Source organism: Sus scrofa, chromosome 2 (assembly GCF_054392235.1).
Source record: "Sus scrofa isolate SSC_HxYL_T2T_F1_AM1 chromosome 2, Sscrofa_HxYL_maternal_Yorkshire_Landrace_v2.0, whole genome shotgun sequence".
Classification (NCBI taxonomy): Eukaryota; Metazoa; Chordata; class Mammalia; order Artiodactyla; family Suidae; genus Sus; species Sus scrofa.
Genome location: NC_139384.1, coordinates 31,768,398 through 31,791,854, shown reverse-complemented (window position 1 = coordinate 31,791,854; position 23,457 = coordinate 31,768,398). Strand labels below are relative to the sequence as shown.

At 44.7% G+C, this 23,457-nt stretch overlaps 1 protein-coding gene across 39 annotated transcripts in view; it reads right to left on the bottom strand.

The window, feature by feature from the left end:
• The window catches only part of LOC100737821 (uncharacterized), a 333,963-nt gene that overhangs the window by 175,446 nt on the left and 135,060 nt on the right, over positions 1-23,457 (bottom strand). The window lies entirely within an intron of this gene.

Genomic DNA, 23,457 nt, shown 5'->3' with positions numbered 1-23,457 from the left:
ATATTTGCTATCTGGCCCTTCCAAAAAAAGTTTGCAGACCCCTGTTCTAGAATAATTGTTTTGTGGGGTAGAAAAATTCTATGTTGACAGTTACTGCCCCTCAACCCTTTGACTGTATTACTTCAGTGTCTGCTGTCCTTGACCATTGCTAATAAGAAACTGTACTTGTTATACCACAGTTTATGTAATATAACATAATGTATTTAGTTATGATTTTTTCTTTATATTTGCTGTGTTGAATTTCGCACACACTTGGAACCTAAGGAGGTCATGTCTGTCTTTGATTTCTTGTCAGATACTGTTTCTCTGCCATTTTCAGTGTTGTAGTCCTTGATCAAACCTCCATGTCTCTTACTGTTTAAAAGAATTTTTTTTTTCTTTTCCTTTTTAGGGCCTCACCTGTGGAATATGGAATTTCCCAGGCTAGGGGTTGAGTCAGAGATGCAGCTACTGGCCTAGGCCACAGCAACTCCAGATCCAAGCCATACCTGTGACCTATGCTGCAGCTTGCAGCAATGCCGAATCCTTAACCCACTGAGCAAGGCCAAGGATTGACCTGCATCAGTCAGGTTCTTAATCCACTGACACAGAGTGGGAACTCTGATTTAAATTTTTTATTGTTTTGTTTTATTAAAATAGCTTTCCCAGGAGTTCCTGTTGTGGCTCGGCTTATTAAGAACCTGACATAGTGTCCATGAGAATGTGGGTTTGATCTCTGGCCTCTCTCAGTGGGTGAAGTATCTGGCATTGCTGCAAGCTGCGGTGTAGGTTGCAGATATGGCTCAGATCCAGCATTGCTATGGCTGTGGTGTAGACCTACAACTGTAGCTCTGATTGGATCCTTGCCCAGGAACTTCCATATGCCACAGGTGTGACCATTTAAAAAAAAAAAAAAAAAAAAAAACGGAGCTTTCCCATTAGTGCCACATTCTGAAGTATTTCCTCAGTGCTATCGTTCAATTCACTAATTCTTTATTCAACTGTATATAATCTAGAGTTCATCCTATTACTCTTTTGGTTCAGTGAGTATAATTTTTTATTTCCAAGATTTCTAATCAGTTCTTATTTAACGTATTGGTTTGTTTTGCCTCTCGCTGCTTGCTCAAATTCCCTAGTTTGATAGCTTTGCAATTACCTCCATGGAGGTTACCCCCAGTTATGGCTTTAACGGCATTTCAGGCCACCTGTTTCCATGTATGAATGGGAAAACAGAGATCCAGTCATGAGGCAGTGGGCATCTCGGTTAAATTCCTACTCTAGAAGGTCTGTGTCCTCCAAGTTCTATCATTCTTATAGCCCCGTGGTTCTCAACCAGGGTTGACTTTTTCCTCCAGGAGATATTTGGCAACATCTGGAGACACATTTGTTTGTCACAACAGGAAAGGAATGGTTGCTATTGCTGATATATGGTGGGTAAAGGCCAGTGATATTGCTAAACATCCTGCAATGCACAGAACACCTCCACTGCAAAGAATTATCTGGTCCGAGGTGTTAACAGTACCCAGGGTAAGAAATTCTGCCGTAGCCCCCAGGCAGCGCTCAGCACTTTCTAGCCCCTTTCACGACAAGGGAGCCCCATAACAGCCCCCAGCTTTAAGTAGCAGTAAGTGTGGCCCAGTGAGCACTGGTAATTATTTTTACCCCTCAGAAGTGGACCTTCTACTCATCCTTGTCAACGTCCAGATCCAGAGTCAACAGCCCCAAGGATTCAACCCCACTCATGTTGCATTTCTTGTCCATAGAATTCGCTCATTTCTGAGCCAGGTCTTTTATACCTTTTTGTTTTCTACTTTAATATTTTCTATCTCATTACTATACATTTGGAGCAGAGATATTGGCCCAAAGCATAAATTCACTGAGCATCTTAACCCACGCCAAGTTCCTAGTGGGGCAAATCTACATGAATCAACAATTTCTCAGCCCTTTTTTAAAAAATGTTTTCTTAGATAAAAATGTCAGATATCTTGCAATATGCTCTGACACAGCCCACAGTATAATGAGATAATACTTCCTAGATAGAATCAGCTTGGTTACTTTTCAGCAGATAAAATAGGCTTTAAAAGATCACCACCTAAAAACCTTGCAACTGGAGGGGGCTGATGAATGCCTGTACGTTTCACAGGAGCTACTCCTACATTTATGGGATACGGGAGGTTCAGATTAGAGATTTCTGAAAGCTACATTTCAACAAACACAGGTTCCTTCCCCTGTGACTTATGTTCCTGCTTCCTTGCGTTTTGACCCAGCAAGAACTGCTATAAACAGAAAGAGGACAGCTATAAAATGCCCAAAGAATGAGTCTCAGTCTCAAATGAGGTTGCAGGAGCAGAATGTGGAAAAGACTGACCCTACTATCATTATATAATGACCTTCTCTGTCTCTTTTCACAACACACCCTAAAGTTCTCTGACACTGGATGAAGCACAGCTATCATCCATCATCTTGTTCTTCCAAACCTACTGGATCTGAGTGATTCAGATGCGAGACGGAGACTTGGTTATATGCAGCATCACACACAGTTCCATCTGATCCAGATGCCAAGCACCCCCTACAGCATCTCCTCTCTAAAGATCGCCCCAGCTGGGGCAGAGGTATGTCTCTTTGAGATCTACAGCATCTCCTCCTGCAGCCCTTTTCATCATGCTTTTCACCCACCCAAGACACAGTCGACTGGATAAACAATGGACTCAGCTAACTTCTTTCCGAGGGAACTGAATTTGGGTCACAGAGACATGCTCACTTACCTGTGGGGAGCCTAGCTACACGGTCTTGTGGAATGGGAGCTGAAACCACCACTTGAGTTTGCCAGGATAAGGCCACGTGCAAGCAGGGCCACCATGTACAAGGACACCCAGCTGAGAGGCAAGTGAGCTCTGTGACCCAGCTTGCCATGTTGTGTGCCTTGGAAGAGGCAGCTTTTCCTAACCTGCACAGTTGTCGCACGAGCTAGCAGTGGGTCCTGTGTGCAAAGAGATGAATATGTAGAGAAGATGGTAGACAAAGACAAGAACAGAGGAAATGGGCTGCAGTGATGAGAGACATGCAACCCCAGAGATGAGGAAAGAGAGGAAGGGAGAGAGAAGTTGCCTGGGTCCGGAAAGCTATCAAGTGCTTGGCTCCAGTCCCTACGACACCCAGCTCTGCTTGCTGCCCTAGGCATGTAGGAGATGCCCAAATGTCTGTAGAATAAATTCCCTTCTTTGGCTTCACTGAGTGAGTTTCTGTTTCTTGCAATTAAAAATATCCTGTTGTGATTAAGCTGCAGGAGGGCAGGGGCTGGATCAAGTTCACTACTGTGTGCTCAGAGCCTAGTGTCAGCTCAGTGTCAGCACAGAAGAGCAGCTCAATGATTTGCCAAATGAATACTTGGATGGGGAAGTTGTAACATGTGTGGTTTGAGAAAGTGGCAGCCGTTAAGACTCCTCGTCAAGTTCACCTGGAACAACAGAAAGGTAAGGGTTTCTTTGGTGAAGTTAAATCAGTGATGCTTTTCACCAGAAGCCACTGCCAAAATTTTAACAGTCCAAAGGAAACACAGTGTGAATCATGATATTCAAATGCTCCCTGAGCAAAATAAATAAATAAATAAATAAATAAAAAAAGACAGCGATTTGCCCCTAAAGCAAAACAAAACCCAGGATTTTAAAAAATGACCCTGAAAATGTTTTCCTAAATAAATAAATATAATTTTAAAAAATTCTTTCTGGAAGTGTAGATATTAAAGCTGGGACAGTCTGCAAAAGATCAGCTTTTCCTAACCTGCACAGTTGTCGCACGAGCTAGCAGTGGGTCCTGTGTGCAGCACTACTTTTTGAAGCAGCAGCTAGCAGTGGGTCCTGTGTGCAGCACTACTTTTTGAAGCAGCAGCTCAGGGAGGTTCAAGGTCACACAGCAAGGCTAAGGGGAGGGAATCTGGACCCCTTGTCTTTGGCTCCCTAAGGCAGTGCTGCTACTGTAACCAGCTGCCCCTGGCAAAGGAGGTTCTTATCCTTTGTCATGTCTCTGCTGCTACAATTAAAAAGACACCTTTTATAGTACCCATTGAAACAGTTCCCATTTACTACTCTTATCTTTTAACCCTGGCCAAATGATCGGACTAATGACTGCATTTATGCATTTATAAACTGAGCACACGTTTAAGAAACAACAACCCATCTGATATGTCAGCTTCATTGCAGCTCCATTTAAAAAAAAGTTTTAAATGACCAGGTTACCGAAAAAAAAAAACAAAGGTGCTATTTTCAACTGTATTATTGCCTACGAAATATTACAAGTGCAAAATGTAATTACCTTAATGCTATTTTTGATATCATATCAGCAAATTACACAGAGTCCCCACTGTGACACTTCTATCAGGGTACGCATTATCCTGTTGTGAGTCTAGATCCCTGGGGAAAATGAAGTCTCTCAAATGGTTTCGATGCTACAGCAATTAGCCACCTCGAGACTGCCAGGAAGGGCTGATTTCCGAGACACTTATGGAATGTTTAACCTGTGAACATCGAGGACATTTACCTCCTGTTTGTTTTTTTCCCAATTAAGCCCCAGAGAATCTTCTTGATGCAAGTAAAGCATCGTTTTATGTAATAAGACTTTTCTCCCTCTATTTTCTTTCTTAATCATCAGCAAATCCCCTTCTGCTATTAAAATTCACACCACGAAAACTGGAAAAAGAGGTAATAAGTATATATTGTACCAAAGACTAATACCCTAATGTCATGAGGAGAGAAATACACACAGTATGATGTGCTGCAGGATTAGCTCTCTTCACGTCGAGCAAACAAAAATAATAACTTCCAGCAACCTTTGGAAGCCAGTGATTTGTTTTCTGAAGTTCAGAAGCTTTATTAGGAGATTAGAAAGGATGCAAAACACAGACATACACTTAAGCTTTGCAAAATACCTCCGTTTGCTTTGGGTGTAAACATAGTGTGTTGAAGTCAGATGCAGCTTATAGGTTAAAAACTGGACAAAGTATTCCTCTCTGTGCATTTCAGCTACCTGTATCATTCACAATTTCAAACACTTTATCTACTGAAATGAAAAACTCCATCTTCATCTCACTTTTAGTGAGCTCTGTTAAAAATTAACTATGATAAAAATACAGTAGTAAATCGTTAATATAACCCAGCTTTGTGACTGAATTCTGGAAAAAAAAAATTTCTGAGGCTGGAGATTTTTCATAAAGAACTATTTTCTCTATAGTACAAAACCAACTTCTCAAAAAAGGAACGGCCTTTTTCAGCTTAGGTGCAAAGATGAAAATATTAAGGTCGATTACTAGATCTTGAGCCGCTCTGCTTTTTCAGTGTCTATTTTAGGTAGAAAATCATCCCTTAGGCTGTCATTCCATCTGGAAAATGCAATTAATAAATCATCAGCCCTCGGCTCTGCACACTGCCTTATAAAATGTACAAAAAAGAGAGAGACAAAAGATATATTTATTATGTATCGGCCTCTAGTGCTGCCTTGCACACTTTCTTAAGTATCCCTGGATCTCTAGGAAAACAAGGTGCTTGGATTTATCTAGAGAATCTGGGCTGTCTCTGAGACACGGAATTGTCCCTGCTCTTTCCAAGCATGTGATCTCCGAACCTGGGCTTATCCCACATCTCAACATCTTAGCTTCAGCCACGGCAGCAGAAGCTGAAGAACAGAACTCAAGGAGGCCCCAGGGCCTGATCAAAGACACCCTCTTGTGAAGGCCTTCCTTCTCCAGAGAGAAGGAGGAGGCTTGGAGAGGGAGCTCCAAGAACAGAGTTCTCAAATCAGAGTCAGATTGAATAGGTTCAATCCTAGGCTCTGCATCACCTGTGAACCTGGAAAAGTGGCTTATTCTTTCTGAACCTCTGTTCTACTTTGGAGTAAGCACTTATTAGCTAAGAGGACGATTAAAATGAAATCAGTGGAGTTCCCGTTGTGCCTCAGTGGAAACAAATCTGACTAGTATCCATGAGGATGCAGATTCGATCCCTGGCCTCGTTCAGTGGGTTAGGGATCCGGTGTTGCCATGAGCTGTGGTGTAGGTCGCAGACGAGGCTCAGATCTGGTGTTGCTGTGGCTGTGGCACAGGCTGGCAGCTGCAGCTCTGGTTCAACCCCTATCCTGAGAATCTCCATATGACAAGGGCTGGGCCTAAAAGACAAAAAAAAAAAAAAAAAAAGAAAAGAAATTAGTTAGCATAGCAGCAATAGCCTCTTACCCCCATGAAATACCTCCCGGTAGGTTCTGATTCTTCAGGAAAGATCATCCCAGGATGCTTGGCAAAAGTTTCCCAGCAATGCAAGCAAGTATTTTAATTTGCATTTCTTGGAGAGGAAAATGACGCTCAGGGGTGTAAATGGCCAGACCAGGGTCAAGATGGAAGTTCAGCTCCTTGGCTTACAGTCCTGTCCAAGACTCCAGGGTCCCAGCCTCCTGAAGGCTTCATTCTTCCCAGCTAATCTCAATGTCTCTCTCGCTTCCTTAGGCCAGAAGAACCATTTTAATGCTACATTAAACCTCAAAGGCTTACCTTTTCATCCCAGTCCTTTTTAGCTTCAAATTTACAATATTTACTCACTCCGCATGCAGCCCTGATTAATGTCTGAATTCGACCATGGCGGTTGTATGTACATACATTTTTTCTATACAGTTCCAGTCCTCCACAGCTAACTGGAGTGTTATCTTACTTGGCTTCTGGGTTTCTGTACCTCCCAGCTTCAGAGCGCCAGGTATTTGGGATTAAATCCAGCCTGAAATGTTATTTGCTCTGTTTAGTGCTTTTATGGTGATTCTCTTATTATCTGCATGTGCTTCAGCGCTAATTGTACATTACAATGGTTGTAAGCAGGCAACCTGCAAGCAACACAAGAGAGTGGGGGGTTTGGTGGGAGCTGCTGTTCCACAGAAGCCAGACCAACGAAAGGCCAAAGGAAGAGATGCCAAAGGAAAAGAGAAAGGGGAGCAATCTAGTCTGCAGGTCTCTGAAACCACCTCCTTTTGCTGCTTGAGGGCCAAATTAATTGGTTGGGGCATCTAGCAAAGTGTTTCGTAGAGAAAATGCATAATAGAGAAAAATGAATGTTAGTTCTAAAATCCCATGGGGGTAGTCAAAATAAACCAAAATCTTCAAACTCTAGAATCCATGACTGATTATATTCAAGGAAGGTTTGTAAAGGGAATTATACCATTAAGTTATTAAAATAGTCCAAAGTCTTCAATGATAGCTGACATACCGATTTAAGCATGAGGTTTAAAATAGTCCAATAATAAATTCCCGACCCTGAGTTTGAACAGAACTTTTAAAAAACATCCCTCTGCTATTTATCAGAACACACAGGAACAATTATGCTCCGTCCCTTTACAAAAACATTTCCAGTAGTTTAGAAATCACAATGAATCCCGAAGTCACAATCTCTAGTGAAATACCCTACTATGTTACACATAGTTTGCAAAATATTTCAAAAGACCACATATGACACTGAAACACATCTACAGAAGTAGGATACATTGAACATAGAAAACAAATAATGTGGTACTTCTTGGCATTTTTATTCGCTTAAAAATGTTTTAGCCTTGACATTTTACACAGAGTGATGAAATACACGTTATAATTAGAAAACATCTTTGGTGTTCATTCTTGAATTCATCTTTTGCAATTTCCGGTTTTCCGACAACTGCTCAGCCACTGGAGATGAGGGACAATCAACCATTACCAGCTTTAAACGTAACTTCCCTGTCAGTCTCTAGGATTTCAGCTCCTTCCCCATTTCACACTGATCTGGAGAAGGGGAGACGTGATGTGGGGTTACTGAAGCCTAAGCTGCAGGGCCCTTCACTCACCGGGCCCCTTCAAGACCCTGGAGCTAATTTTGTGCTCTTTTTCCCCCTTATAAATAGGTTCTCCCAAATACATAAACTTCAAGCCCCACAAAACTGCCCCTGGGTAGGATGGATGAACCTTCTTTAAGTATCTGAGCCAGTGCCCACCAGGGATCACAGAATGCCAGCCCTTCCCAATCCCTTCACAACCAGGGCGTAGCTGCCTGACATTATCCTACTACAGACACCAAGTGGAGAGAGCAGCGGGTACCGTGAGTGACAGAGTCAATAGGCAATGCCCCTTGTATGATGTAGACAGACACTGTAGTAAAAGATGGGTTGATACAACTTTTATTAAAATAAACATGTTATAAATACTTTGCTAGCCCTTATTTTTGATATGTAATGAGAATTTGCAGATACCTCAGAAATGAACCTCAGCATTCCAAAGTGATGATTCCAACCGCTTTTGAGTAAGCACAGTTCTTTTAAAACTTCCAAACTTGCCAAATGGTATATGGTTTGACTTTTGCCTAAACATTTGAAATTTTCCTAAAAATTCCATTTCTAATTTTACTTTGATTTGAAACTTTAATTTAGTTCTGCAAACTCCATAAAAACACCTGCCTCTTTCTCATTTTATTTCAACTCAGTTGTCAAAAGTTTGCAGATTTCACAAATTATTCCTCTAAAGACAGTCTGGAGTCTTTTTTTTTTTTTATTGTTGCATAACTACATTTCATCTTAGAGTTTCTTATGAATACAGCATTAAGAAATTGGGTGAGGAGTTCCCGTCGTGGCGCAGTGGTTAACGAATCCGACTAGGAACCAGAAGATTGAGGGTTCGATCCCTGCCCTTGCTCAGTGGATTGACGATCCGGCGTTGCCGTGAGCTGTGGTGTAGGTCGCAGACACGGCTCGGATCCAGCGTTGCTGTGGCTCTGGCGTAGGCCGGTGGCTACAGCTCCGATTCGACCCCTAGCCTGGGAACCTCCATGTGCCGTGAGAGCGGCCCAAGAAATGGTAAAAAGACAAAAAAAAAAAAAGGAAAGAAAAGAAATTGGGTGAAAGAATCTAATTTTATTGATCAGTCCACTTCTCCCAAGTATTTGTGACTGTAAAACTAATGTAAACCTCAGAATAATTCGAAGAGATAAAATACCATTATCCTTATTTAATAGCTATGGAAACTGGCTCAGAGAGGCCAAGTAACCAGCTCAGATTAAGTCCTGTAACTAACTAATAACTGAATAATTATGGAGTCTGATCAATTCCATCACACTAGGCAACTAAATATTTGAGTACACACATAACCATTATCACAGTATACCTGAAGACAGAATCACTAAGATAAGTGCAGAATTCATTCCCAAAAGGGGTTCTCTAAAATTAATAACTTCAAAACAAAGAAAGGGAAGTTTAGGAAAGATGGGAACAACATCGGGGACAAAGATGAGTAAAGATTCTCTACAGCGTAAATATCTTCCAATTCTGGTCATATATTATTAGCAGTGACAAGCCGAAAATTGTGAAGAGTTATAAATAAAAGATACTGCAATAATTTTTTTTAAAGGAGTGCCGAAATTCTTGGGCTGCAGCTAAAAACTGATCAAGGTTACCAATTGCTGCTTCCTGGAAAGTGTGCTTGATGTTTCAGATTTAAGAAAGAAACAGACACTAACAGCAACCAAGAGCAGAGAGTAGGAGAAATCTTTTTTCAGAGTTGCTAGGCTTAGCACCAGACCATACCCTCCAAGGGGAAGAGGAGAATGTCAGCATGGAACGGGATAGTATGAGTTTAGAAGCAAGTTAAGATGCTGAGGCTGTAAGTCAAAGACCAGGAAACAAGGTCATTTATTCCAGAAAGTGATGCTGTTGAGATGTCTCAATGGGATTCAGTGGAAATGGAAGAGTGTCCACCCAGTTATAAAGCTAGAAACTGACAGGTTGAATGCGAAACAGACAGAGGCTAAAACACCAAATCAAGGAAGATGGACAGTGTTTGGCAAGAGAAGAGTGGACTTCTAAAATGGATTTGGGGCATAGGGTTGATTTTAGGTCTTTTGGCATCGACAAAAAAATGACAGCAGTGCTTGATTTGATCTTGAGAATCAATGCCAATTCCTTATTAAACTGTCAATCTTTCTTAGTGTCATCCTTAAAGATCTTGATTCGGTGAATGTGCCAGTGAACCTGAAAGCTGCAAGTTTCAACAGCTCTCCTTGAAAAGTAAACACCAGGCTCTCACTCAGAATTTCTGGAGTTTCTGGTGCCGTTCAGTGCCACCTCATACTGATTTTCCCAACAAGCTACGCTGCATTGTTTACTTCATGAATGATTTTCAGTAAACATCTAATCTTGAAACCCACTTTTAAAATAAATAGCTACTCCTGATTTCCCTAGAGCCCCCAAACAGCTAAAACCTGTCACTCCTCAGCCCTGCACTGTGGGAAATGGTGAGAATGGCCAAGATGGCCTTTGATAAAAATCAATAACATCGCCCCAACCGCTTCTCCCCAAAGCACAACTCCTATGTCATCAAGTCCATGTGAGCTCCTTTAGGGTTATGGAGAAGCCAGGGAAAGGATTAAAATCTGATCCCTCTTTGGGGAGTCCGACATGGGGAACTCCTTAGCTTTCCAGCTCCCAGGATCCTGCAATGCTTGGGTCATTTCATTTGTCCACACCGAGCTTTAAAAGGTAGGCAGATTCAGAAAACCCAGAGAGCGAGCACCTGCCTGGCCTCAGCTGCCATCCCAACCTTGCCAGGCTGTCCATCTCAGACCTCCGGCAGCAGGTCTCGGGCTTCTTCTTGGGATTTGTCTCACTCAGCTCTGCTGCTTTGACCTTGGCTCACCCCAGCCCAGGCCAGCAGACCCCACGCAAGAGGAGCCAGACAGTGACACAATCAGGCTTTGCTTAAGGACAGCCACAGAGTAACACACTCAAATAATCTGGATTGTGAGGCTGAGCTCACTCTCAGCACGCACTGGGTCCCTGAAGACTCCTTCCTCACTGTGTCCACCCACCTCTGTGTGGCAGATGCCACGTTCCCTGGTCCCAGTCCATGAGTGTCCTCAGCCACATCTAGAGCCCTCTTAGTCTAGATCCAAAGAGGTAAGGCCAGGGACAGACAGGACTCCCTTCTCTAGCTTCCAAGGCCCCTTCCCTGTGTGAGGCCCCCTCTCTCCTAGACTGTCACTCTAGAATTCTCATCTTCTTCACAGGGACAACTTAGCCTTTGACCCCACCAGGTCAGCATGCAACATCCACACAAAGGCCACAGACACAGTGGAACAGAGACTGCTGGTGGGGCTCGAGAGAGGCGCTAATTGGAATACAACATGAGCCACAGAAGTAAGGTTAAATTCTCCACATTGGTAGCCACATTAATATAAGTAAAAAGAAACAGGTGAAATTAAAGTGAATCATGTGTTTTATACAACCCAATATATCAAAATATTATCATTTCAACATGTAATTAATATCAGCAATTATGAGTGAGATGCTTTTAGGGGTTGTTTTTTTTTTGGGTACCACCTCTTCAAAATCCCACATGTATTTGACACTGCACCTCTCAATTCAGGCTGGCCACATTCCTTGATGGCCACTGGTGGCTACTGGCCCCTTTATCGGACAGTACAGCTCCAGAGGCTTCCTGTCAAGTGCAGCTGGACAAGGTTCCCATTCTCTCTAACCACCTCTCCTATAAATCTGTCCCCTCCTTCACCCAGGGGATAGTGCCCCAGGGCTTTTCTGGATGAATGTCCTCAGGCCACCCTTTAACACACACGGACTAAGTGTTTTATGCCAGGCAACGTCACAGATGCAAAAGTGTGGATCACAGCCTGTGCTGGGCACAGTTAGCACCAGGATGCCTGACCCCTGACAGTATTGCTCTCCTTGGGATTCCTCCTCTAGCTACTTTTACAAGGTGCAAAAAGAGCCTGTTGATAGGTGGCCAGCTAAGCTACCCCCACCCGAAGGCTCTCATGACTGCTGTCTTTGACTGAATTCCATTCCGCAGTTGGTCTCCGACCAGTTGATTCTAATGTACAAAACACTTTGAATATTAGTAAAGTTATCAGTTAGGATCACTTCAGTTGCAAGTGAGGGAATAACCAAATCAAATTAACTCAAGTAAACAACAGGCAGAGGGCATGGTGCCTTATCAGTCCACCTAAGGAGAAGGCCCATAGGAGGTAAGCTGCAGGCGAGGTCAGTTTCCCTAACTTGACCTCACACTGTCTCCATTCTGCATTCCTCCACATGGACATAAGCTTCAAGCTTCACAGGTGGTCTCTAGCAGCTCCAGGAAACAACCTTAGGGTCCAGAGTGGCTTCAACAGCAGCTCACCTGTTATCCAGCAGAGGAGAAAGCACCGCCTACCCTAGCTTCCCCCCTCCCAAAATCCTAGGATCCAGACTCTTCCATTGGCCAGAACTAGGTCATGTGTCAACTTAGGAGCCAATCACTGCAAGTGATTGCTGGCCTCCCTAACTGGCTTAGGCCAATCAGGTCCCATATCAGTATCTGGAGGAGGGTTCATCTACCCAAACTGTATGGCAGAGAATGGAGAATGATACAGTCCCTGAAGGAAAAAAATCAAAGTGTGAAAGAGGTAAATATGGGAGAGGGCTCAACAAATATCCACCACAACCAACATAATGTGTCCAAAGTTGTTACTTTATGTTGCCTGATAGGTGGGGATTTGACAGAGGAACTGCTGAATTCTCTGGTAGCTTCAACCATGTCACACAAAATTAATTTCAGTCCCTCCAGAGAACCGTCATAACCACCAGACTCCTTTGGCTGGAGAAAAATCCAGCCAGACTCCTTTGGCTTTTAAGAAAATAAGCCCCCTCATCCTGGACTGCTCCATTGAAATCCTGAAGACAACCCAGGGATGTTAAGAGATAGACACCTCACAAGAGTTAAAAAGCACAGAAAGATGTTACAAACAAAGCTCAAGTGTGATCAGCTAGTACCCTAAGATTACACAAATAAAGCCTGGTCAAGCATGAGGTTGGCACATCTTTCAACATCTAGTAAAAAAATAAAATAAAATGGGAAGCTTATGATGTCAATTTTCGGTGAGGCGCTCTTCAAATTTTTCCTTAGAGCCTGATGGGCCAGCTCCTTCTGGTGACAGAGGCGCCATGCACGTTAAGGGGTGGGAGTTGGGGGTGAGGGGGGGAATCTTCAGGGATAAGGAAGCAAAGGATGCCCTTTGAAAAAGAATAATTCTAGAGCATCACTTAGTATATTTCTGCTCCAGAGGGCTTTAAAATATCACATTCATTTGGAAGATGGAATGTTCCTTCTACGTTTATAATCTATAGCAATTACTGTAATTAATAATGATATCCACATGGGCAGGAACTGTGTCTGTGCTGTCCTCCACCCACGTCCTGGAACACAGTAGGCACCCAGTAAACATTTGACGCGGTGAAATTAGACTGAATTTATTTTGTAGATGCTAATGTATTTTAACACAAGTAAACAACAGGCAGAGGGCATGGCGCCTTATCAGCCCACCTAAGGAGAAGGCCTATAGGAGGTAAGCTGCAGGCAAGGTCAATTTCACCAACTCGACCTCACACTCTCTCCATTCGATATTCCTCCACGTGGACATATGCTTCAAACTTCACAAGTGGTCTCTAGCAGCTTCAGGAAACAACCTGGAATGCCTGAAGGCTATTCCATTCCACGTCTTCTAATGTGACTCCACTCTAGGTGGTTGGATTGAGGTGAAGCCGGTGGGGGTCGGGGCGGTGGTGATGGTGAGGGAGGGGTTGAGAACCGAATGCTTAAATATGACCCCGAAGCAATCGTTCCAACAATTCAACCCTGGGTTGCCCAGTGCGGGGATCGAGAGACAGAGAAAACACAAGTTCCCAGATGTTCAGGGCAAGAGGAGACAGGTAAGCAGCAAGAACACAATGTGATGGTATTTAGCAGAAGGAAGTATAAAGTGTTATAGGCACAAAGATGAAAGGACAAGTAACTTTCCCTAGAAGGACAAGGAGGACTACAGGAAAAAACTGGGGGTTGTAACTGGCCCTACCAGAAGCTTCCAGAAAGACAGCATTTAAAGTCTGCAGAGACCCAGAGGGATGGTGAGTAGGATGCAGGGAGATCAGAGGTGCCCTGTAATCCCTGGGGCCTTTCAAAGTGGCCAATTTGTTTTCACAGATGGATGAGTCCTCTCTCTTCTGCCCCGGGAGCCTTTGTGTCTGTCCCCATCACAGGCCCACGGGTTCCCAGTCTGGTAGAACAAAGCCACAGCCAGAAGAGGAACCAGTGCCTCGGGAACTGAGGAGTTTAGCAGGAGGGAGGCAAAGTCCTTGCTTTCAAAGGAGGCAGTGGGTTGTGTGTGCCATGCTATTTCTGGTGAAATGTAATAAAACGGTGGTTCAGAAGAAGGGACCACATCCTCTCTGCTAGATGGATCTGTTTTTGCCACATGGTTTTCAGTGTTCCTAATGAACTGTTAACAAGCTGTCAATTAAGTGCACAAATTAGGAGAGATGACATGGAGAGGTTTCTACACCAGAGCGGACTCTCCGGCTGCAAACTCCAGGCCCTTCCACAGAGCCCCGGGGCCTCGCACGGGGCTTCCCAATGAATACCTCTGACCCAGATGCGGAAAATGCTGCAATTAGGTCTTGGTTAGGGGGGCGGGGCGGGGGGGGGGAGAGCGCAGTTTAAGATATGAACTAAAAGCAAAATAATTTTTTTCTCATTCTAAGTGTTGAAAATCCTCTGGGCTTATGGCAAATCAAACAGTTAATTCTCTGCTGCAACTTGTAAACCTGTTTTACTTAAATGGGTGCTGACAGAAGACTTTATTCGGTGTCACTTTTATTGTCATTTCTTTTCCAGCCAATTGGTTCTGTAGGCTTTCTGCTGTTTATCAGGCCCCTCTTGGGGAGGGAAAAACTCCACACAAAAGAGGAAAACTACACAAATGAATAACAAAGTTTAGATGTAATTACCTCTGCTCTCTGCCTGCCTCTCCTTCCCAGGAGAGCATCCTCAAAGTGCAGCTTGGAGGAGCCCCGATTCTCCCAGCCTGTTTTATTGCCAGCGATGGGATGTTAAGAGAATGGCTGAGAGCAGCATTGCGAGTGCAGAGAAAAGCAGGGGCAGCTTAGCTCATTTGAGGTGGCGGGGGCAGGGGGGGTTGTGGAGACAGTGTGAAGTTCCCTGGACACCAAAGGACATGAAAGGTTTTTTGCCGACCCAAAAGAGAAAGGAAACAAAAATCACAAACACTCCCTCGGTGAGAATTGCTGGAAGGGTTCCTCACGCAGAAGTGGGATAACAAAAAGGCTAGTTATTGGTTAACTTTAAGAAAGAGCTGGACACACTGGGGGGGAGGGTGGCATCTTAATACAGTCAATGGACTGGGTGGCCCCATCGACAGGTTGGTCAAAGGGTCTGTGGGAGTTCATTCTGGAACAGAGGCCACTAGGAGGGGCTGTCCCCGAATGCAGAGCTGACAGGAACCAACTGTTCCCATTTCACACCCCAGAGTCAATCATTTCCCCAGAAAGACATGGGAACCTCTGTTGGCCGGGCTCTAAGATTTGCAGAGCTGATTTCTTTCTGGCTCTAGCCCTCTGTGACTCAGTTTCCCCGCCTGCCAAAGGACTGGAATGGTGATGAAGGGAGATGCCCAGAGGTGGGACCCTCCACCCCTCCTAGAGCAGGGAGGTGGGGCTGGGAGGAGGGCTCTGGGCCAGCGGTCAGGCCCTTGGAGTCACCAGGCTCCCCTGGCCCTTCCCGGGGCACTGCTGCCTCCTGCTGTCCTGGCTGCTCTAGCCCAGCTTTCTCCCTCCCTCTGGTTCATCACCATCTTCCTGCCTTTCAGGGCTTCTCTTTGAGTCACCCAGGATCCTCTTCAAGTCCCATCGTAGGCCCTTGCCCTTCCCTCTGTACAGGAGTCCTAAGTTTGGAATCTGAAACACCAGGCTCAGGTCCTAGCTCTGCCATTCACTACATGACAAGAAATGCATTTCTTGACCTCTCTAAACTTTGCTTCCTTTTCTGAAAACAGATCACAGAGGGAAAAACAAAATCTGTTACCAGGCTCAGATGAAATAACAGAAAACTTTGTAAATTAGAAGGCAATAAATCAGAAATTTTAAAAGTCTTCTCCCTCTCTTTTTCTCTTTAGCATTGATAGCCTCTGTTCCAAACGACATCCTAACTGTAAAACAGAGGGAAGGCAGAGGTTCTGGTGGAGCAGAACCTCCATACCCACCAGGTTCTGTTCCCTGCTTCATAGTTTGAAAACCATTGCCGCAAATAAGTCACTAAATTACTCATCAAAAGTATTTTGAGTGAGTTCCCACTGTGGTGCAGTAGTTTAAGGACCCAGAGTTGCTGCAGCTGTGGTGTAGGCCAAAGCTGTGGCTCAGGTTCAATCCCAGGTCTTGGAACTTCCATATGCCATGTGGGTGGCCAAAAAAAAGAAAAAAAATTTTTTTAATAATTAAAAAATTTTAAAAGTATTTTGAAAATAAAATTTCATGCTATTACCATTAACCTGAAAGGAAGATGGCCAAACAAATATCCTTCAAGTGCTCATTCACATTAACAGTTATCAGTCCAGGATGGGGCTGACTGCCACCAATTTAAGTATAAATTTATTAGAACAACCTGGAATCATGTAAGCTTCTTCGTGATGACTCCTATTCATCACCATATCACCCCACTCCCTCCGTGTCTTATATTCATGGCCATTTATTCTTTAAAGGTGGTAGCTTTGTCCATTTTGTGACTCTCCTGCACACACACACACACACACACACACACAAACCCTTAATAGCTAGATGAAAATTTAAGTTTCTCAAAACCAGTCCAAGAAAAATGAGCTATAGATTCATTAATAAGAGCCCTTTTGAACCCACCAACCATGTTTCCCGAAGTGACCACGAATAATCGTCCATGGTTAACTCAGGTCCCTGGAGTCAAGAACAGAGTGTGCCAGACAGAGAAGGGGCTGGCAGGTTTGTTAGCAGAGCTCCTCTGATCAGCTTCATCAAGGCCCAGTTTTAATTCCAAGAATTCCTGCAGGATTCACCATTACCTCTTCTCTTTGCACTCTGCTGATTTCATTAAGCAATTCTCCCAGATCTAAATGCTAACTGTCGCGGCAGGCTGCAGGGCCGCATTCCCTACCCCCAGCCCCCGAGAAGCCCAGAGGGAAAGTCAGCAGGCACAATTATAGCTTTCATGTGTCTTTCTGGAGAGAAGACTTAAGTGTTATTTTATATATTTTCTCTGCACCATGTCAGTGATTTTTCTCGGGAAGCACAGGCCTCCTCCAGCTTCCCCCCCACTCCCCCCTACCACCCCCCACAACACACAATGAAAATTTCATGGAAAAGTTACTCAGAGTAAGAAGGCAACATCTTTTTCCTGAGAGTCATGTAGCGTACTTTTTGCCACATGCTGCTGCCATAAACAGAGTCACAGATAAATCCAAGAAGGCAGAAGAGGGGTGTAAAGCATGAACAAGGAAGGAGAGAAAATGAGGAGATTTGAGAAGCTGCGAGAGCTCGGCATTTACAGGAAAAAAGAAGAATAAATTGCTTTCCTTACAAATGAGAGACTCCGGCCAGACCTCCTTCCAGCATTCATGGCTTTCTTGTGCCCTCTAGTGGGCAAAGGTGGTCAGTGTTTTTCCTTGAGTGACAGCCAGAGTCTCCTCTGCACTTGTCGGCCTTCTTATTACATCATGAATTTTGATAAGCCCATTAGCCAGCCAGGCAGCCAGGAGGAGGATGTCTTTCTCACTTGATGACTACACAATGAGGAGTAATATATTTTAATTTAAACACCATAAACCTATTGAGTGCTTAATTAACTTTAACCGTCTTTAGGGGAATGAAGCCAATTTGAGGGGGTCAAAAGGAGTTGTTTCAATATCAAACAGTTTTACATAGTCAATCCATTCATTCGGCCTACAGCTACTGATTAACACACAAAATTAACATGTTAGTAAAAATTCATATTCAGGCCTCTAGGGAAATTAAGATGCGCATGCACAGGGCATGATTAGCACAGCTATTGTTTTCTCCCAACAATATAATTTAATGGGTTTTTAGAATTACAGAAAGAGAGACTCGGTGCTGGTTTGAATTGATTATTTACCACAAAGCTTTGAAATATAGAAAAGATAGAAAACATCTCAAGCCAAAAGGGCCGATGAACAGAGGCGGATGGGCTCGGAGTGAGTGTATCTTACTAAGGGCTTGGCCAGGGTGAACTGATGAAGAGACAGGCTGGGCACCACAATCAGACAGCAGCCAGGGCCAACAGCACAAGAGGGGAGAGGCTTTCAGGCTGCATGGAAAAGCACTAGAAGAGCTACCTTCCCAGGGAAGAGGAAATTATTTCATTTTGATTTAATCTTACTGCATACCCAGCCTATTTTCCAGAAGTATCTGAGGCGATTACATTAATCAAACATACACAAAGAATAAATAAAAGGAATATATTTTGTTTAAAAAAGATAAAGGGGGAGTTCCCGTCGTGGCGCAGTGGTTAACGAATCCGACTAGGAACCATGAGGTTGCGGGTTCGATCCCTGCCCTTGCTCAGTGGGTTAACGATCCGGCGTTGCCATGAGCTGTGGTGTAGGTTGCAGACGCGGCTCGGATCCTGCGTTGCTGAGGCTCTGGCGTAGGCTGGTGGCTACAGCTCTGATTCAACCCCTAGCCTGGGAACCTCCATATGCCGCGGGAGCGGCCCAAGAAATAGCAACAATAACAACAACAACAAAAAGACAAAAAAAAAAAAAAAAAGATAAAGGGAATTCCCATTGTAGCACAGGAGTTAACGAACCCGACTACCACCCATGAGGAGGCAGGTTCGATCCCTGGCCTCACTCAGTGGGTTAAGGATCTGGTGTTGCCACGAGCTGGGGTGCAGGTCACAGATGCAGTTCGGATCTGGGATTGCTGTGGCTGTGGCGTAGGCCGGCAGCTACAGCTCTGATTGGACCCCTAGCCTGGGACCTCCATGTGCCACAAAAAGACCAAAAAAATAAATAAATAAAAATAAAAAAGATAAAGAATCCATGAGAAAGAAAGCAGAGAAGAACAGAAGAGGAAGTTATCCTATTCAAAAAGCAAATTTAGTTCTGAGCTTCCTGGCAGCCAAGGAAAAAGTGCTAAGTGCCATGGATATTTAGTTCTCATTATCTGATGTCCTTACAGTAACATATACGGTTGTCTGGATGGATAGGTTTCTTTCCTTCATGCCAAATTGGAAAGAAATTGTGTGATTACTTACAGAAAGGTCACTGTATAAGAAGATCTTCAATGTGTTTCATTACAGCTTAGCAAAAGGTGCAGAAGTATTCTTCAGAAAGTGCTTCTTGTGTTAAAACTCCATCAAAGGCAAGCATAAAGCTTTAAACTGAAACTGGCAAAGCCATTTCTGTAGGGAACTAAAATAATACAGTCTGCCTATATCCTTTCTGATGATCTTCCTTGAATTCCTGTGATAACAGTAGCTTTAGGACCCAGATAAGCAGAAAGGAAAAAGCACTTTTTCTCACACAGAATTTACAGGGTTCCTATAAGAACCTCATCACTGACCTGGTAACCTCAGTCTCTTCCCATCTCCAAACCCTCTCTACATGGCCAAGAAATGAAACTTTCTAAAATATTTACTTTAATATACTTACCTTTGCTTAAAACCCTCAGTGCCTCCTTCCTCCCGACGTGGATCTCATCTCTCATCGCTGCCTACGCAAATGCCCCAGCCGACCCTCAAGCAGGCCTCCTGGCCCCGGCACACCTGTCCTGAGCTGCCTTTCCATTTCTCCAAATCCTTCCTTCTCCACCACTCAAAAGCACCCTCCTCAAAGGCTAATTTTTTGCACAAGAAATAATGAAAACCCTTCATTGTCTGACCCCAACCCTGCTTCCGCCATTATACTCTGCATGTCCCAAGCAGGTTACGGAACTCCTGCTTTTCCCCAAACTTGCCGCCAATGTCCCATACCCATCGTGCTGCCTTGCTTCTCTCCTCTTTCAACCTGCCACAGTCCTTCCAGACCCAGCTCATCTGACACCTCTTCTCTGAAGCTGTTCTCACCCTCCAGGCAGGTGAGTCTCCTCTGCCCTCTGCTCCCAGAGCACCTGTCCTCGCCTCTTCTAGAACCAGCACAGCTTTCTGTGAATATTTATGTCAGTTTCCTTCTCCGATGCCACACTGCCAGCTCCCTGACAACAAGGGGGTTGGGTTTTTTTGTTTTTGTTTTTGTTTTGCCTTTTCTGGAGGCATATGGAGGTTCCCAGGTTAGGGGTCGAATCAGAGCTGTAGCTACCCGCCTATACCACATCCACAGCAACTCGGGATCCGAGCTGAGTCTGCGACCTATACCACAGGTCATGGCAACGCTGGATCCTTAACCCACGGAGCAAGGCCAGGGATCAAACCCACAACCTCATGGTTCCTAGCCGGATTCGTTAACCACTGAGCTACGACGGGAACTCCAACAAGGGGGGAGTTTTAAGTGCCCTTTCTTTCCTCTCCTTCCCTTCATTTCCCCTTCCCTCCTTCTTTCCTTCTTTCCTTTCGCTCTTCCTTCTCTCTCCCTTCCATTTCCTGTGGCAGTGGTGCCTGGCACTTCACAGGGGTCAGAATATGCAGATCAAACTAAATGGCTTCAAGATCCTCACCCACGTGCACATGGCTCTCAGGGATTCGCTTCTCTGTGTCCCTCGTGCTGGTCCTCACGTTGGGGGAAAGCAGTCACAATCTCTGCTTGCTGCTGTAGGAAGACCTTTCACTGTCTGTCTGCCTGTCTTCTCTCCCTTATCTCTTCCCTCCTCTCAGAGGCTCTTCTTGGCCAAAGAAGCCTGGCAAAGGGGACGGGTACAAGAAACCTGACAGAGAAGATAATGGTTGAGGGGACCCGGAGAACACAGACGTGTCCCTCAGAGCTACTTGGGCCCAGCTGGCCTCCTTTCCTGGAGCTGAGAGAGGCCCGAAGTCCAAAGAGACTAAAGCCCAGTGCTTCTGTGAAGTGAGCAGACCAGCCATCAGGTCACTGTAACGGGCTGGGGTCCGTGTGGTAGAGACGGGCTGGGGTGGCTCCAGCCCAGGAGACAGGACTGAGGCTCCTGAAGAGGAAAGCTGGGTCTGGGGACTAAGCACGTGTCAGGACCACTTCGGTAGCCAGCAGGGTGGGAGAAACCTCCTGGGAGGTGCGGGCGGCCAGGGCAGGGGGAGCTCACAGGCTAGATTAGGTTGGCAGCCCGTGCCCATCAGAGGAGATGGCAGCCTCATGTCCCAGTGACCCTGGCCTGCTTCCCCTCCTCCTAACTCTTTTCTCCGTTAACCACTTGGCGTCCACTCTGCTTCTCCACAGGTATCCCAAGGCGCAAACATTTAAACATTTTAAGCCATATTATATTCAGAGGGAAGTTTTCCCACTAGTGGCTGAGGGCACTGGAGCACGAGCTGCTCAGGGGCACACACCAAATTCTCCGGCTTCAGTCCTGCTGTTGGGCTGCTTTTGTTGGGCTTTCCCGAACCATCAGACGGAAGAGGCCAATCCTATTCTGTCACATGCTTTGGGGTTCACGCTCTGACCCCGCCCTCGCTCCCCCCTCATCCCGGTACTACACTATTTTATTAGAGAATAAATGTATGCCTGCTTTATCACCATTGGCTGGAATAAGCGGTCTGGGGCTAAAGCGGTTACAAAGCTGCCACAGCTCAGCTCTTCCTCCAAGGCACAAAGGCAGGCTGGCTCCCTGAGTATGTGAACTAATCACCCCAAGGGGCACCCTCCACACAGCTGGGGAGGAACTTTCTGGGGGCAGTTTGGCCCACTCACCACAGTTTTAATGCACAGTGTGCATTCTTAGGACCCTCGATTTAGATAAATTGAGGAACTTATGCCAAATAAATAATGACAGATGTGTTCAGAGATTTAGCTGTACGGACATTCATTACAGTATCATTTAGGGAAAGCAGGAAATATACTCAACAATAGAAAAATTCCCTTTTTTTTTTAAGCTGCACTTGCAGCACATGGAAGTTCCCAGGCTCGGGGTCAAATCAGAGCTGCAGCTGCCAGCCTATACCACAGCCACCACTACGCCACCTACACCACAGCTCATGGCAATGCCGGATCCTTAACTCGCTGAGTGGGCCAGAGATCGAACCCCCATCCTCACAGAAACTATGTTGGATGGGAACCTTGCTGAGCCACAATGGGAACTCCTAGAAAGATTCTTTAATGAAATTATGAGTCCAGTCAATGGAATACCAGCAGTCTAAAGGAGAGTAATATTTATCCACAGAGAAAAAAATATTCATCCTAGCTTATTAAATCAAAAGCCACAGAATCAGTCTTGACAGTATGATCCCATTTTATTTAAAAACATATGTATGTTTTTGAATAGACAGAAAGTTCTGGAACATTACCAAAATGTTCTCAGTAGTTATCCCTATGTGATGGAGTCAAGGTACTTTTTTATTGTAATCTTTCCACGAATCTGCAAATTTTCAGTTTCTAACAATAAAAATGTGTTGATTTGCAAAAGAAAAAAAGTTATTTTAAAACATTTTTTAGGAGTTCCCATCGTGGCACAGTGGTTAATGAATCCGACTAGGAACCATGAGGTTGAGGGTTCTATCCCTGGACTTGCTCAGTGGGTTAAGGATCCAGCGTTGCCATGAGCTGTGGTGTAGGTTGCAGATGTGGCTTGGATCCCGCGTTGCTGTGGCTCTGGGGTAGGCTGGCGGCTATGGCTCCAATTGGACCCCTAGCCTGGGAACCTCTATATGCCGCGGGAGTGGCCCTAGAAAAGGGAAAAAGCCAAAAAATCAAAAACAAAAAACATTTTTTAGAAATCTGACCTTGCAGCTGTGAACTACCCTCCTTTTTATTAAATACGACCCCCAGATTTTAGGAAACTGTTACTATGCCCAGCTAAAACTCTGCCTGCACCCAGCAGCCATTCGTCCCTTCCTAGGTAACAGAACCCCTGTGTTATTCTGGTCAACAATCACTCAGCTAAATGACTGTATTTTCCAGCCTCCCAGGTGGATGGCGTGGCCCCGAGCCTAAGTGCCACCTGAGGGGACCTGTGCAGAAGTGTTGTGTGGGGCTCCCAGTAAAACCCTTCAAGGAAGTTGACTCCACTGGAAGTTCTGTCAGTCTGTTCTTCCCCCTTTATTCCTTCTTACTGCCATGAGGGCTGAAGCTCCAACAGCTTTCCTAAATCACAGATGACTTTGGGTGGGAGGCCTCGTGACAGAACGGCAGAGCAGGAAGGTAGGAGATGCCTGGGCCCCTGTAATACCAGCCATGTCTGCGCATGTCTGGACTTCTTTTACGTGAAAAAATTACATTCGTGTTTAATGACCCCATTATTTGGATTTTCTGCTATATGCAAGCATTCCTACTCCTCACTGCCACAGTGGGTCAACAGTTACTTAGAGGAAAGAGAAAGGAGGAAAAGGGAATTGAAATTCTAAATTGGGGTGGCAAATACTTCAGAGCTGGGCTTTTATGTGCTATTATTTAAAATCATAAACGCTGACATTTATGCAACCGAGGGAGGAAATGCCATTATTTCAAGCATTAACAGCACAGAGCTACGGCAAGTTATTTC